At 34.3% G+C, this 11,184-nt stretch overlaps 2 non-coding genes across 2 annotated transcripts; both read left to right on the top strand.

Moving 5' to 3' along the window:
* The first annotated feature begins 4,010 nt into the window (after nucleotides 1-4,010).
* Nucleotides 4,011-4,082, top strand: TRNAE-UUC (transfer RNA glutamic acid (anticodon UUC)). The gene has a single exon. It is a non-coding gene; the product is annotated as a tRNA-Glu (tRNA).
* A 4-nt stretch (nucleotides 4,083-4,086) lies between these two features.
* Nucleotides 4,087-4,158, top strand: TRNAQ-CUG (transfer RNA glutamine (anticodon CUG)). The gene has a single exon. It is a non-coding gene; the product is annotated as a tRNA-Gln (tRNA).
* Nucleotides 4,159-11,184: the final 7,026 nt, after the last annotated feature.

Below are 11,184 nucleotides of genomic sequence, written 5' to 3'. Positions count from 1 at the left end.
GTTTGAAACAGTTGGAAGCATTTGGAACAACTTGGAACGACTTAGAAGCGGTTGGAACCACTTGGAACCCAATTCGAACCACTTGGAACCGGTTGGAACCATTTGAAACCGATTTGAAACATTTGCAAAAATTTGAAACCAATGACACCGGTTGGAACCACTTAAAACCACTTGGAACCAGTAGGAACAACTTGAAACCACTTGGAACCAGTCAGAACCAGTTGAAACCGGTTGGAACCAGTTAGAATCAACTGGAATCTCTCGGAACCGATTGCAACCGGTTGTAACCGTGTGGAACAACTTGGACTCCGTTGGAACCACTTGGAGCGGGATGGAACCGGCTGGAACCAGTTGGAACCACTTGGAACGACTTTGAACCAGTTAAAACCACTTGTAACCAGTCGGAACCATTTCGAACTAGAAGGAACCAGTTGCAACCACTTGGAACCATTTGGAACCGGTTGGAACCACTTGCAAACAGATGCGACAACTTGGAACCGGTTGGCACCAGTTGGAAAAACTTGGAACCAGTTGGAACGAGTTGGGACCACTTGGAACCAGTTGGGACCACTTGAAACCAGTTAGAATCACTTGGAACCAGTCGGAACCACTTGTAACCAGTCGCAACCGGTTGGAACCACTTGGAAAGTTAAAAACACTTGAAATTGGTTGAAACCTCTTGGAACTGGTTTGAACCACTTGGAACCACTTAGAATCAGTTGGAACCATTTGGAACCACTTGGAAACTGTTGGAACCACTTGAAACCAGTTGGAACCATTTAGAACCAGTTTTAACCACGTAGAACCACTCGAAACGATTTGTAACTGGTTGGAACCACTTGAAACCACTTGGAAGCAGTTTGAAACAGTTGGAAGCATTTGGAACAACTTGGAACGACTTAGAAGCGGTTGGAACCACTTGGAACCCAATTCGAACCACTTGGAAACGGTTGGAACCATTTGAAACCGATTTGAAACATTTGCAGAAATTTGAAACCAGCTGAAACCGGTTGGAACCACTTAAAACCACTTGGAAACAGTAGGAACAACTTGAAACCACGTGGAACCAGTCAGAACCAGTTGAAACCGGTTGGAACCAGTTAGAATCAACTGGAATCTCTCGGAACCGATTGCAACCGGTTGTAACCGTGTGGAACAACTTGGACTCCGTTGGAACCACTTGGAGCGGGATGGAACCGGCTGGAACCTGTTGGAACCACTTGGAACGACTTTGAACCAGTTAAAACCACTTGTAACCAGTCGGAACCATTTCGAACTAGAAGGAACCAGTTGCAACCACTTGGAACCATTTGGAAGCGGTTGGAACCATTTGGAACCACTTGCAAACAGATGCGACAACTTGGAACCGGTTGGCACCAGTTGGAAAAACTTGGAACCGGTTGGCACCAGTTGGAAAAACTTGGAACCAGTTGGAACGAGTTGGGACCACTTGAAACCAGTTAGAATCACTTGGAACCAGTCGGAACCACTTGGAACCAGTCGCAACCGGTTGGAACCACTTGGAAAAGTGTTAAAAACACTTGAAATTGGTTGAAACCTCTTGGAACTGGTTTGAACCACTTGGAACCACTTAGAATCAGTTGGAACCATTTGGAACCACTTGGAAACTGTTGGAACCACTTGAAACCAGTTGGAACCATTTAGAACCAGTTTTAACCACGTAGAACCAGTCGGAACCGTTTGGAACCACTTGGAACCGGTAGGAACCATTTCGATCCAGTTGGAATCACTTGAAACTATTTGGAATACAGTTGGAACCAGTTGGAACTTCTTGAAACTATGTGGAACCATTTGGAAATTGCTGGAACCACTAGGAACCGGTTGAAACCAGTTAAAAGCAGTTGAAACTACTTGGAATAAGTTAGAACCACTTGGAACTACTTGGAATCAGTCAGAACTACTTGGAACCACTTCGAAAAAATTGGAACCAGTTCGAACTACTTGTTTTAGGCATTATATACAATGCCTAGGTTATTCTATAGAATGCTGGATTTCAAACTTTGTCAGTAACATAGACACACTTAAACGAAAAAAAAATTCTTTATTCTGTTTTAGTGCGAAACATAATTATAGGTTAGAGATTAATATAATTAATTATACATATTGTAGGTTAGATGAGATTTAATACAATCTTCCTGTATATGTATAGTTAGTTCAAGCACTCAAAGTGGTGGCAGCCAAACATACAGCATAACAGACATGTGTCAGTGTGTTGTAGACGCTTTTCTAATTTCTTGACAAAGGACTTCTAGTGCAGTAGATTGCCTTTGATACATGATGTTTTTCAAGATTCCCCAATGATAAAAAAAGCTAGAGATGTTAAATCTGGGGAATGGGTTAGGAACTCAAATGCATCTCTTCATCCTATCCAGTGTTCTGGCAGGCTCATTTGGCTTCTCAAATATCAGGCATGCTTCAGTATTTGTGAAACCCTATCATAAATGATATGTTGTATGCTACAGTCAATAGAGTACCGATATCCGTTGAGAAAATACCACAATTTATATTGTAATTTCAACCTCAAGACCAACATGTAGATACCATTTGTAAAAGGGCATACACATTTTCCTGATTGACCCTGTATATACAAGAATATAAATATTTCCTTTGGTTTTTGGTTTATGTAGCGAAAAATGAAACTTCTATATGTTATTAATATTCTGTTTCTTCTAAACCAGTGGTCATCAAACTCATTAGTCAACAGAGCCAATTATCAACAGTTTAACAATTGAAATATCTTCTGAGAGCCATGTTTTTTAAACTTAAATTATATAGGTTATATATAAGAGATATGAGAGGAATTTTTATAGACGCAAATCGATTAAGAAGAATCTAAGACCTAAAAATAAGTATTTATGTTTAATAAACATTGTACTATCTAGAGCAGGGGTTCTAAATCATTCCTCTCTGAAACTATAAAATTCCACCCTTGGGGGGGGGGGGGTTTCTCCCTGGCTGAGAACCCCTGGCCTGGTCTAGATAAAAGCAACGGGAGTAACGAAACAAATTTCTAGTACGCCAATCGACGATTTTGCTAATAGGAAAATAAAGCAAAGTAACACATTAAAATGCTGTAATTAAATTTTATTTGAAAAATTAACACAACATTTATTTCTCTCTATGTCGTTTTGACATTTTATAGATTCGATTTTTTGGGATAGGTGGCAAAAGCTTTAGCTACGCTACTGGCGACTGATATACTTTTTTTTTTTTTTTTGGATAACTTGGTTGATTTGAAACATAAGATACATTCCGATGACCTCAAAGATCACATGACATATATAGCTAGTGTTAACAAACAATGTAGATGACCTCAGATCACGTGACTTATGTACAGCTAAATGTAAACAAACAAGGTTATTCTTCCTTTTTCTTTTGCAGAATGTATCTCGTTAATTCATCTCTCGAATTCCTGTGAAAAATTTGATTGCTTTATTAAACATACTTCAATTTTGTTCTAAAGCCAAAGATTTACGCACGAACCACATTTCCTAAAGCTCCCCATATAATTTCTTTTTCGATAAGAAATTAGTGTTTATGTATATTATTCAATGTTTTCCTGAGCAAACTTTGTTTAATACTGAATTGACCAGAGTACATCGTTCGAATCAATTATTAATATTATTCAAAGTTCATTTCCTAAACAGCCACTAGATGGAAGCACTGAATGTTTGCCATTGAATGGTTAATTTTTAGGAAAGTAGTACTGCATGAAACGTAATAAATTAGTATTAAAAAATACGTTTTTAATTTCTTCCATTCAAAGACATGATTTAATTTCACAGAACAAAGGATAATTTGACGAATAAATAAAGTAACAATTTTCTTCACTCAAAGCGTTAATTTAATAATTAGTAATTACCGTAACAGAAAAAAAAAAAAAAAAAAAAAAAGAAATTTAACTTGATTTATCACGTCTCCATATTATTAGTTTTTAATTTTTAATGCTCAAAGAATTCAAGAAAATATTTATTAATAATGTCCAACGTTCCCATGTGGTCTAGTGGTCAGGATTCCTGGCTTTCACCCAGGCGGCCCGGGTTCGATTCCCGGCATGGGAAGATGGGTCCCATGGTGTAATGGTTAGCACTCTGGACTCTGAATCCAGCGATCCGAGTTCAAGTCTCGGTGGGACCTGTATTTTTGCAACTTCCTGAAATTACAAAAACATGAATAAAGAATGATTATTACGGTTAGCCAAAATATGTGAGCGTTAACTTATCCAATTCCAAAATAAGGAAGCAATGCATATAACTGATGTTTCAAATACAGTTCATGATTTTTTATCAATTCTAAATAAGAAGGATTTACATAGCTACAAAATTTTCATTTTAATAAAAATTATGTGAGCTAGAATTACAATTTTAGTCCAAAGGGGCAATTTGCCCAGAAGGACTATTGATTTCGTTTTGGCATTTTGCGTCGATTCACTATAATCGTTGTTTCACTTATCGAAATTGTTGCCACTAAACATTATTGCCCTATATTATGTTTAAAGAAATTAAATAAGAAAGAGTCTGCATGAATGTATGTAAGTTTATCGCATTGTGATAAAACAGCGGTACCTAGAGCCATCAAAATTTCAATAACGTAATATTCCATAGAATATGGGCATGTGGAAGCCATAATTTAATTTTTTTTTTTATTATCGATTTCAGATTTCGTAACACTTCAAAGAATTTTCGATTAGCAAACTAAACGATTTCAAAGCGAGCAATGGCAACACTGTACGAAAAAAAAAAAAAAAAAAAAAAAAACTCTTAACACGGCGAATTTGTGTATCGGAAATTCTTAAGATATGCTCATTTTAAAATTATTTTGCGATATTGCTTTGGACTGAACTTTATGGTTTAAGTACGAAGAACATGATATTTAATAAATAAAGGTAACAAATAAAATGTTAAAAAAACGCCCCTTTGGACGTAATTTAAAATCAGAAACCTTTCACATTTATTTATTTATTTTATTTTTTTGATAATTGGTAATTACTCCAGAATTATTATATAAAGTATTTCTCCTGCCTTTCTAGCGTGCCTTCGTGATGTAGCGGTTCTGGACGCTGGGCCGGTATTCCAGAGGTCCGTGGTTCGATTACCGGCGAAGGCGTTTGCATATTTTTCATCTTTCCGACCTCGAAATATCTCTACTATCACAGAAAATATACAGACAACGCAAATAAAGAAAGGTAATATTTAAAAAAGTACTTTTTTTATTGCACCTGTATACATTCAGATTATATTAAGCAAGTTAATGACAAATTTATTGGATACCTTAATTTTTATCTATTATTTAAGTAATGAAAAAAAATATATAAAAAGTGACACAGAGTTTAAAGAAACACGAATTATATGTCATTTTCTGGTTCTAAACCATGACTGTAGAAAATAGTAAACTACAAGTAACACAAAAGTTCGTAATTTTTAGAAAAATTTCAGTTTTTTGTTTTCGTTTGAATGGTAACACTGCACGAGAACATTCAAATAGCTATTCGAAAATTTCATATTACTTTGCAGAAAAACTAGCCAATAAAATATTGAGTGGATCAAAATTCATTCAAATTAATTTCGTAATTACGATATATGTTCTTATAATAAAGCTAATTAAGAATTTTTTTGTACTTTTTGCAATATATTTTGAGCCTTCGGGTTTTTTTTTTTCAACTTTTTGCAATATATATTTTGAGATAAATAACATAATAAAAATGCGAAGCAACATTAAATACACTAAAACTTTGATTATCCGAGGTAACTGGCACCGTAACTGCCTGGAACTGAAACTCGGTTAACAGAATTATTAAATTTTAAGTCATGGCAATTTTTATTTTCACAAAGCTTTCGGAAAATGTTTCTATGCAATTCTAAAAATAAATTTAAAAGTATTATTTCAATTAACATTTTAACAAACTCTTTTATTAATAAATAAAATTTATTTCCTTCACTCAAACAACTAATTCATGTAAGATTTTATTTCATGAGAACAAAACTACACATGATAAATCTTATAAAGAAGCTTGTCTGTGTGTTTGTATTTGTTTGTTATTTGTTTGTTCGAGATTTAACTCAGTCACTCTTATAGCTATCGTCACCAAACTTTCTACAATCTTTTTCTGGGTCATGAAAAATGTCGACGTCCACTTTAAAAAAAAAAAAAAAAAAAAAAAAAAAACTAAATTCAGAGATATTAATTAAAAGCTCTGAAAACATTAATTTGCGCATTCATTCCTCCGAGTGGCTTTATTTCGAAAAGTGTTGCCACTGCTCGCTTTCAAATTCTTTAATCAAAAGTTTGTAAGTTTTACAAAATCCATTTATATATAAAGAATAATGCCTATTTGTTTGTTGGTTCGCGTTATTGATTTCTGACCAATTATGATCCATTTTTTGCCATATTTAATCGACTAAAATTGAATATAGGTGAATATAGGTGAAATATTGGATGGAACTTGAACTTTTACAACCATTTGATTAGAAAGACGAAAATGGTTAAAAATTGTAAAACTTACAAACCATTGTTGCTAATATAATGAGAGAGAATTAATTTATTTTTCTTATGGAAATTTTTTATGTGGGTTCCATATCGCATGAGACTGAAAAGTGTATGACTATGAATCGTACATTTTGCGTCGTTATTAGAGAAGGATTACAGCTGTGTCGTTCTTTCTGTTATTAGATACAATACTCTCAATCTAACCTAATTGGCATCAGGTACTTCCGCTTGTCTGGAATAAATAAACTCCATCAAAATTTGTTACACACTTTATTATTTTCTCTTTCATTTCTCTCAAAAATGATCTATAGGAGAAGCATCAGGGCGCTGTTTTAAGAACTTTGCTTGGTTAATTTTTCACACTGTTCATTTTGTTTTATCTTTAACCATCATTCTGATCATTGTAATTTTTATTGTTTTCCCTGGACACCGAATCTACGGCACGAATAATTTCTCCGTCACTCAACACTTGAAAATGTGGTTATTTGTTTTCTATAATTATCTACTTCGAAATATCATCTTTGTCTTTACATCCTTTTATCCTTTGGAAATAATCCTTACTCATTGTGAACTGGTTTCAGACTGTTAGCGTTGCCTTCGTCTTCAGTACATGTAAACCACATCTTTTATCGTTATGCTTAATATTAAATCATTAAAAACTCACAATTGATAAGAAAGCCAAGATCAATCACTAATTCGAGTATTCGCAAATTTTACTAATTTTCATTGCACCCATTTTTGATGTTACTTTATTTTTTTTCCTAATGATTTTTACTTCCTTGTACGAAGTAACGAAAGTATTGTTATCACGAAATATTCCGGGTATCATATTTCAACGAAAATATCCATTTTTCACCGCTGTCAAATGCACTGGGTTTTTGCGTGACATCTGTACGTAAGGACAGAATAAAGGACTTTTTTTTTTTTTTTTTTTCCAAACGAACTGTAAAATTGATTTAAAATGGATTCAGAAAAGACTTTCCTGATGCCTGTACGTACGTACATACGTATATACTTATGTACGTATGTATCTCACAAAAGTCAAAAACGAGTAGTCTCAGAACGTTGAAATTTTGTATATACGACTGTTATAACAGGTAGTTGTGTACCTCCCTTTTTGGTTTCAATCGGCTGGCCTAAGAGTATGTAAATGTATATAAGTATGTATCCACTCTGTTATTCAGCTCCGTGAGCTCAGTTTTTATATATTTTTTTTACAGTTATATGTTGGTAAATTGTGCATTTTTTGCTTTCAAAATGATTGAAATATGTTGCTCTCCAGTTAAGGTGTTATGCCTCTAGTTAATCTGTATGCAATATTTGTAGAATTATCAACAGTTTAAAATTTCTTTAAGTGCGGCTAAGCCTAAATTTTTTAACATAGTAGCCATGTTTGTTTACATTTGAAACATAGCAGAATAGTTAATTAAGTCAGTGTCTGCGTGTTCAGTGTCTTTTAGCCAGAGTGGGACCAAAAGTGAGGTTTCAATTTTGTGCACGGAAAAATCTGCCTTCTTGCCCGTTCGTCGCATTGCTTGTTTTTGCGTAGAAACTCTAATTTTAATCGTAAAGAAATACTTTTTTTAAACTCTTTTAGTGTTTTATGTTTTTCTACATTTTTCAATGAGAACCGAATTAATTGAATTTACGCAAATCCGCATTTACACGTTCCCCGCCCCTCCGTTAGCGTTCGGCATGGGTTTACTATGCAGTAATCCCTAAAGTTAGAATTTCTGTAAATAGAATTAAATAACGGTAATGAACATCTTCGAAAGTCGCATTTTTTAAAGTAACCATCTCCACAGAAAAGAAAACCGTAATAAGGAGCCGTAGCTAGTCGTCATACGTGTTTTTTATTATACTCTCGGCCTAGGCTATACCAGGCCGTCGACTATCCGCTTTTCGATAATCTGCTGTTTGAGCCTTTTTATTTATATATGAGTGCAGCATATATTCAATGCATAATACGCTCTACTGCACTGCATTTATTTAATTATGTTTGTGTATTGAAAGTTATAAGCTTCATTCATTTTCAAAGTACTTAATGTGCAGGCAAGCCTCCACATTATTCAGCGTCAGGTGTGCTAACCGCAACCGCTCAAGGACAACACGAAAATGATTGCAACAACCGGTTCCTCACTTCTTCTGCTGCTGGCGTTCGAGGGTGTAGGACGGGCTTCGGTCTGTCCTTTCCCTGGCCGATGCGATGTGCCATTTTTCCTGCTTTTCTTTGCTGTTCCTTCGATGCTGTCTGTTATACATGAAAATCCTTTTTAGTGAGATTTTTACGTGAAGATTCAAGAAAATAATTACTCCTGTTTCCTGTAGATTGTTGCAGAAAATAATTTTTGTTTAGCTTCTTCCTCCTTTCGAAAACCTCTTCTTCCTCCTTTCCTTCGCGCACACGTGTTTGTGAGATCTGAAACTTCCTGATTTAAAGAAGAAAAAGCAGAAATACCATGATTATCAAGTACGCTTAATGACTGCCATCAAAATTTGATTGTTCCTTTTACACATAGACTTTGTTTCGAGCGGATGGAGAAAGTTTAACTTTATTCTGAATGCAACGTTAATTCTGGTGATGCGCATCACTCGTGCTTGATGTTCAAATTGATTCGTCTGTCTGGTTGATAAAATTATTTATATTAATGCTTATTTCAATATCAAAGATGAAAAATAAAATACAATTGATTTGGTAACATACATTTGTCATACTTTGGGGTAAGTACTTTGATTTCATATTTCCTTCTAGATCACCCATTTTGATCTGCACGTTAGTAAGTATTTATGGGTTATTGCTACACAACGCGATTTACTAAGTAAGCAATTTATTTGATTTACATTTGCTAATCCTTTAATTCAAAAACGCCAAGTGACAATTTTTGGTGCTCAAGTAATTCTAATTCACTACACTTAATTCTATTTCATTTTTACATTTAACACCACAACGCGCCATATATTATAACACTTAGAAAAACTAAACAGCATATTATAAACTGTGATTATAAACTTTCGCACATATTTAAGTGATAGAAGGTTTTCTGCTCCGGTCTACAGGAAGCGGGAACATCTCAGAGAAATGAATGAAAAGCTTTATTCGCCAGTTTGCTTTCGTTTCTAAGATCTTCGTTGATAGTTCCACAATTTGCTATCGTTCTACTTCATTTTGTAGACTTGGTTTAATATTTTCTGCAGAGCAAGGCACTGCCAAATACTTCGCCTTGGTTTTGCTTCTCATGTGACTTTGAAATACATACTATTTGGCTTATCAACGGCTACTTAACAGTACGGGATTAGGCTTCTCCGAACTTCCCTTTAGCCCTAACATTAGCCGAGTGGCTGAGACCACTGAATACCGGTAGTTCGATCTGGGTTCAAGCACAGCACGAATGGGTTGGCTGCATGGTTAGTTTCCGTGGTTTTTCCCATGTGTAAGGTGTATTAGGTAGGAGCCAGTTTATTTTAGAAAGATCTCCACAAAGGCATCCTTCCTCTTAGGTAAATAGCCCTTGCGTTCTTTGCCGTGTTTAAACAACATAACCTCCCAACTTCACCATCAAAGTAATGTTAGGCATACAAAAATTTATGGTTAAATATTGTACGCTATCGGGCTGTGTAGTCAGAAGCCTGAATCTAGCGATGCGTATATTTTAATAAAACATCTGATGCGGACACCATCACATGACCTCCTTGTACGGAATATTAAATTATACACATTTTTTTGCTGCATTTCATTTAAACTGATTTCCTCGAAATTCATTAGGGATATATTTCTCATTCAATTAATTCAGTTCTCACTAAAAATTAAAATTCATAAGTAATAAATTTTAAATAACCCTATAAATGCAAAAAAGAATTTAATACATGTTAAAAACCAAAACACTTCTAACAAGCAATACCCCAATTTAAAAAAATCAATGAAATTTAAGGAAAAAAAAAAGAACACAATTAGAAGTGGAATTCAATCAACTTCAGCGCCACTTCGTCAGGAGGAGGAACTTTGGAATCAATTGAAATCTCTCTTCCACAAAAATCCTTACTTTTCTGTATCCAAAATTAGCCAATGAACCATTTCAATTATAGTATATCAATTTAATTATAGTAGTTCACCCTAAAATTCTGGCCCCTTCCCAAAGCAAGGGAAAAAAGTAAACTGTAATCATATTTTTTTATCTTTAAATACAGAGTAAAAGTAATAAAGTAATTTGCGTTTATTATACAATTTCTTGCCATCTTATAAAAGCACATCTTTCGAATTCCACGAAAGTTTCCAAAATATAAGAGCTAATCTCATCTTTTTATTTAAAATTACAACTAATTTAATTCAGACGAGGATCCAATTCCACATTTCATATCATAAATATAAAACAACTATATAAAACCTTAAATACACTTAAGTAACTTTTTAATAATGAATAATTAGCTTTCACGGTACATGATTAGGTGGCATTATATCGGAAAAAGCAAAGAAAATGAATAAAAAATATTGAAAGATTTCAGATTTTAAATTACATCCAAATAGGCCCTTTTTTAACGTTTTGTGTGTTATCTTTATTTATTAAATATCATGTTCTTTGCCCTTAAACCATAAAATTCAGTTCAATAGCAATGTCGCAAAATAACTTTAAAAATGAGCATATCTTTAGAATTTCCTATGCACAGTTCCACGTACTGGAG

This window comes from Stegodyphus dumicola, chromosome 12 (genome assembly GCF_044657685.1).
Source record: "Stegodyphus dumicola isolate Sdum_Otavi_A_Nest chromosome 12, ASM4465768v1".
Classification (NCBI taxonomy): Eukaryota; Metazoa; Arthropoda; class Arachnida; order Araneae; family Eresidae; genus Stegodyphus; species Stegodyphus dumicola.
Note: the sequence above shows the minus strand (reverse complement) of the source record. Positions and strands in the feature narration are given on the sequence as shown.